The sequence below is a fragment of the Dipteris shenzhenensis genome, chromosome 20 (assembly GCF_047967505.1).
Source record: "Dipteris shenzhenensis isolate YYH24624 ecotype China chromosome 20, Dip_SZ_1.0, whole genome shotgun sequence".
In the NCBI taxonomy this organism is placed as follows: Eukaryota; Viridiplantae; Streptophyta; class Polypodiopsida; order Gleicheniales; family Dipteridaceae; genus Dipteris; species Dipteris shenzhenensis.
Genome location: NC_141615.1, coordinates 31,388,510 through 31,394,145, shown reverse-complemented (window position 1 = coordinate 31,394,145; position 5,636 = coordinate 31,388,510). Strand labels below are relative to the sequence as shown.

At 42.1% G+C, this 5,636-nt stretch overlaps 1 long non-coding RNA gene across 1 annotated transcript; it reads left to right on the top strand.

Moving 5' to 3' along the window:
• The first annotated feature begins 1,185 nt into the window (after positions 1-1,185).
• LOC147889537 (uncharacterized) lies at positions 1,186-2,447 on the top strand. Its single transcript, XR_015542861.1, has 2 exons — positions 1,186-1,211; positions 2,195-2,447. It is a non-coding gene; the product is annotated as an uncharacterized LOC147889537 (long non-coding RNA).
• Positions 2,448-5,636: the final 3,189 nt, after the last annotated feature.

The following is a 5,636-nucleotide window of genomic DNA, read 5'->3' as shown; positions in this document are numbered from 1 at the left end:
CTGCTAAAGAACAAGGACGCAAATTACCAGCAGACAGAGCGACGGAGAACGGCTGTAAGTGCATAAATGTAGGTCGATAAGCTGCGCTTGTATGAGGCATATATTGTTAGGGAACAGGCCTTCATCCGCGGATCAAATGCAGGTCCATGAGCTGCACTTGTATGAGGCATATATTGTTATGCGTCATGGTTCCTAAACGGGCCTTCAACCGCTGATAAAGAGGCGGGAGGAATAACGTCGCAAACCAGCAGAGTACAGAGCGTAGGAGAACGGCGGTAAGTGCTGATCAAATGCAGGTCGATAAGTATATTGTTTGGGTCATGGTTCCTAAACGGGCCTTCAACTGCTTAAATGCAGGTCGATAAGCTGCACTTGTATGAGGCATTAATTGTTATGCGTCATGGTTCCTAAACGGGCCTCCATCCGCGGGAATGCAGACCTGAGGGAAGTCGGGGCAAGCTCTAAAAGAACGCGTGAGGTTGAATTGGTGCAGAGTTGCATGAGCATCGAGGCGTATGAGATGGCGAAAAGCATGGAGCGGCCCGAATGTAGAAGCGAAACGAAAGCACCACTCAAACATGTGACGATGGAACGGGAAGCAGGTCTGCGGCGCGTGGAGGACCAGGCTGGCCATGTCGACTCTAGAGAACCACCCGCAGCTGCTGGGAGAGCGCCCCAGCCCCATCGATCCGAGAGAAAGATCAGAGCTGAACACGACGATGGAACGTATTTCGTGCGAATGAATCTCAAAATGAACATCCTCACGGTTCTGACCGGCCAATCTGTTTACAATTCCAGAAGGAAATATGCTCTTGACAGTCTTCGATCCATGCAGACAGCCACACTCGAAGAATTCGCCGTGGCGTTGCAATTGCAGCAATCTGCCGATGATCATGAGTCTGACCCTGTTGTGTTGAGGAACGCTGTAGCCCGAGCTCTGTTGGAGAGAAATCAGTTGCTGGATGCTCACGGCGAAGGGCGCAGCGCCATTACGCGAGTCCAACACATCATCCGGCAAACAATGCAGGCGTTTGGAGTAGGACTTCGTGAAGGTGATATGGATGTGAGCGAAGGGGGGAAAACCGCTGCAGGAGAGCTTTCCGTGTTCGTTGTGGATGGCTGCAAAGAGCAAGGGCTCAAGACAGAGGCGATTAGAGCGGTGGTGGAGGCGATGCTGGGTCAAGTCGATGCTGAATTTTGTAGCTGATGCGGTAATTCACTTCTCTATTCAGAATTGCGCATGTCGTCGAAGTGATGATCCGTTTACTCAACGGATCTATTGCAAACCAATTTGTCGCCTACGGCGGGTTGCGCAGCATTCTACGATGTGTGTTGAGGAGGATTTTCGATTTGGAGGACGACCGTCCGTTTCTCAAACTAATTTGATTACATTTTTACTAGAACAATCCTGAGGACAAGAATTAGCATTTTGCGAGTACCAATTTCGATCAATTGATCCTGCAAGAATTTAGAGGAACCTTAGCAATCCATTTCATGATCGATTCCTGTAGCTAAGAAGACTGATCTGGACGTGTCATTCTTTGCTTTAACTGGTTTTTGAATATCATCGCTTGGACATACGAGTAACGGACGCTGTCTTCGCGCCTTTCAAGCTCGAAATTTTTTTCTGCCAAGTTTGAAATGGTTTAGCTCGGCAAACCTTCTCTGATCGCCTTGAATTACACATGATGAGGTTGCTTTGATTTTACCCAGCCAGAAGGCTTTGATCGCACCTAAGCGCTGCTATTTTTTGTCATGTACAGCAATAAAACTTAGATTGAGAAACTCAGCTGAGTCCAGCGGCTGGTTAAGCTCTACGCAAAATGCTTTCGTTGCAATGTTTGTTTTGTATAGCCACCAAGCATCCTCTTTCGGAGAACCAAGCAGCTTTTTGGGATCGTCAAATCGTTCTGATTCATGATGACTCGCATAATGGACTCCAATACAGGATTGCTACGTATTTCTCTAATGTTCTGTCGACAGTTTCCCACAGCAAGTTGTAGGCCTTAATTCATTTTCACGGTTTTGTTCAGCTGTTTCTGTAGCGTGCCGGACATCCCCTTTATATATAGTTTTCTGCTATCGTAATACACTGCTTCTTTATTATACAGTTTGCAATTTCATCTTGAGTTTTGCGAGGCTCCTGTTTTCCGACAAGCTCTAACCGATCATTGAAAACTAATTTGATGTGCAGGTTGTCTGGTTTGAACAGCGCTCCTCTGATTTCGCAGCTGGAGAGTCACGAAAACAGTTCTCTGAATGCGCAGACTATTAACAGTTCTCTATTTCGATTCTTGCCGAAAATTTATGATTCCGTTCTATTTCGATTCTGGCCGAAAAGTTCTGCTTGCCGTGCTGCTTTATATAAATCACCACAATATCGAGATAAATGTATCTTCTTCATCAACAATGCTATTTCATCAAAGGAATCTGCAGATGAAATGTAAGTTGAATGCTGGTCGAAGGGAAGAAAGCAATCAAGGAGGCTGTGACTTCATGCAAACATTTAAGCATAATTTGTTTATGTTGGCTAATAGCCCCATCACCAAATCAATTGACATGTGAACATTGTCATCTCAGTTAGTCTCAATGGAGTCTCAATGTCATTCCTTCCTATCATATTCGGATATGCTTTTCCTTTGTTTCAAATCAAAATGTTTCTCTCCTTGAGGTATCACTTGAAGACCATCCACAACATTTTTGGAAAAAATATAGATTCCAATTGCCATCTTACTCTCATTGCCTCTCACCAAATCCTTTTACATTCAATAGATAGGAAAATTGTGAATATTTTAAAGAACATAAAATACATTATAGAGAGTTTTAAATATACACACAAGCCTTTGAAAAAGAACACAATTCTAAATATTATTTAAAAGAACATAAAATAGTGAGTTTAAATATAATATTTAAATATACAACATATATTATCTAAATATATGGACATAAGTATTAGGAAAAAAATGCACACATAAGCATGCACATGTGCATGAGCACTTGTCCTTTTCATGCACATGTCATGCAGCCTAATATCATTACACAATGCTTAACTAGAATTAGAGACTAAGTTTTGCTATGACACCATCTTTATTTACACTAGGTTTGATTTGTTATTTTTCAAAAGTTTTGTAATAATATGTTCCTCACAGTAAGTAGGGTTACCATTTTCAACGTTAAAAGTTTGATAAAAGTTGCAAGTCACTACAAGGAATAGGCCGTTTTTCGATGAAAATAACGACCCTTTTTACACTAAAAAGGTTTTTTTTGATGGGTGCAAAGGTCGGTATTTACATTGCTATTAGCATCGGAAGAAATAATTCATTTCTATTCTTAGGGATCCCCGTCGACGTGCATTGCATCATGCAATATTACAAGAATTGTTATTATATAAGTGTCGCTATATAGCGACTTTGGTAAACATCACTATATAGCGACGCTTATAAAGCGTCGCTATATAGCAATGCTTAACAAAAACTTTAAAAAAACATTAGTGGGGCTAAATAGGGCCACAGCAAGCCCTGTTTTGCCCCATTAATGTTATTTTTTTAGTAATTACAAAAGAATGTTATTTGTTATAAAATTTCCCTCGTGAAAGGGGTGAAACAAAATCATTCAAACGAGCTGAGCGATAGAAGCATATACATGCCGAAGATATACAACATTGTTTGTTACAAAATTACCCTTTCGAAAAGGGTAATACAAAATCGCTCAAACGAGCCGACATACAGAAGCATATACATGCCAAATTATATACAAACTACTACGAATACTACTACTACTGCTGCTCATCCAAATCCTCGGCCTCGTCCTCGTCATTGTCGTGGTCGCGTTGGCTTGATCCCTAGCCCTTGTGAGCTACGTCTGATCCTTGGCCCTCGTTGAAGCCGTGTCAGCCAAATCCCTCATCATCACCGCTTACCTCCGCTGATGGGACGTTCAAGCTTCCACCCTAAGAGTGAAACCATATTAATTGGAAATTAGATTGGAACTTAAATAATAAAACAATTTAAGAAGTGAGATTACAAGTAGGAGTAGACTTATACTGTGTGAGCAGCCACCTCAACCCAATCGTCTGTCGCTCCCAGCGCCTCTTGCTCAATAAACCACGGCTTTGCTCCTATGCAGAACGCGTGTCTCACCTCTTTGTCTATGGGAAGGTGACCCATCGCATCTTGATGTGGGCCCAATTTACGAGAGTTAGATAAAGTGCATGCAATATGTAATAAAATAAATAGAATAATAAATTAAATGAGAAGAACTAGACTTATCACCCATGCCTCGAACGCTAACCGTCTGCTTGCACCAAAGTGCGACGTACCTACAGAGTCTAGTTGTCTCCTCGCAGCTCTCCTCTGACTCTCAAACTTTTCGGGATGGTACCTGTACTGCTTCTTGATAAACTTCTAGTCAGTTTTGTTTGCCCAACTAAGTTTAGCCTTCCCCTTTGTGATGAAAGTACACAAGGTTGACCTATGATGCTTCAAGACCCCACCCATGCGCTCTCGCATGTAATCCTCATTGAACTCCTAATTTGGGGGGTTAGGGTATTGTCTTTTCAATTCATTGATGACTGCCTGCTTCTTTCGCCATCCTGGTACCGCCAGTCAATAGCTATGACGCTCTTGAAGTGGTGGCTCATCAACCACCTCATGGTGGCTAGCACTTTTGAGCCCTTTTTATTTTCTATTCTCTCTCCAGCCCTAGTGATTTCATAGGACAGGTTCTCGCGTGGGATGGTAGGCCCCTGAGGTGTCGCCTGAGTGGAATCAAAGTTCTCTGGAGAGTAGAGATCATGAAGTCTCATCCTACGAGGGTTTTCGTACTCATCAGATGTGCGGCATGATCCCATGTATAATTTAGGGGGATTGGACAAATGTAGACACAAACACGAAGACAAAAAACAAAAAACAAGAGTGAGTAAGAAGCGGAAAGACAATTAATAAAGACAATTATGAAATTCAAACTCAAGAAATTATGAAAAGGCAATTAATCACTTGTGAAAATTATGAAATGACATCAACGCATAAAGTATAAAATGAAAGGATAATTATTTACTTTAAAAGACAATTATGAAAAGCCAGTTTTGAAATGACAAATATTTATGAAAGACAAGTGGAATCCAAGAAGATTTTCATATATAAAAAATATCACCAAAAGTATGTCTCCAAAAGTATGCTTAAGCAAAATTTATCTCCAAAAGAGACATTCTCCAAAAAAACCAAAACGATGGAGGAGGTCTACTGCTCTGCATTACTGTCTGATGTACTTTCCTCCTTTGAGCCACTAGATGGGTGACTGGGGACCTCATCCTCCACTTCTAATGTGCGGTCATGCTCTTCAGCAATTATGTACTCGCAATCCATGAAGGCCTCCACACAATCCATTATGTCCTTTACACAATCATATTTGGTGCTCTAGCGGTCGTGGCGGTCTCTTCAAAATCTATGGAGATCCTGTAGGTTCTGTCATGCGTCCCTCAGTTGCCCCTGCTCCACTACCCTTCGGCTTGGACCCCACCCAAGCACATGCACCCCACGTTGTACTTCAACTAGTTGCTCTCTTGTGCAATCTTCTCTTTTACATGAGTTAGTAGAGAAGCTATGTCTATAATCCCTGTGACAAGGGGAACAGTGTTG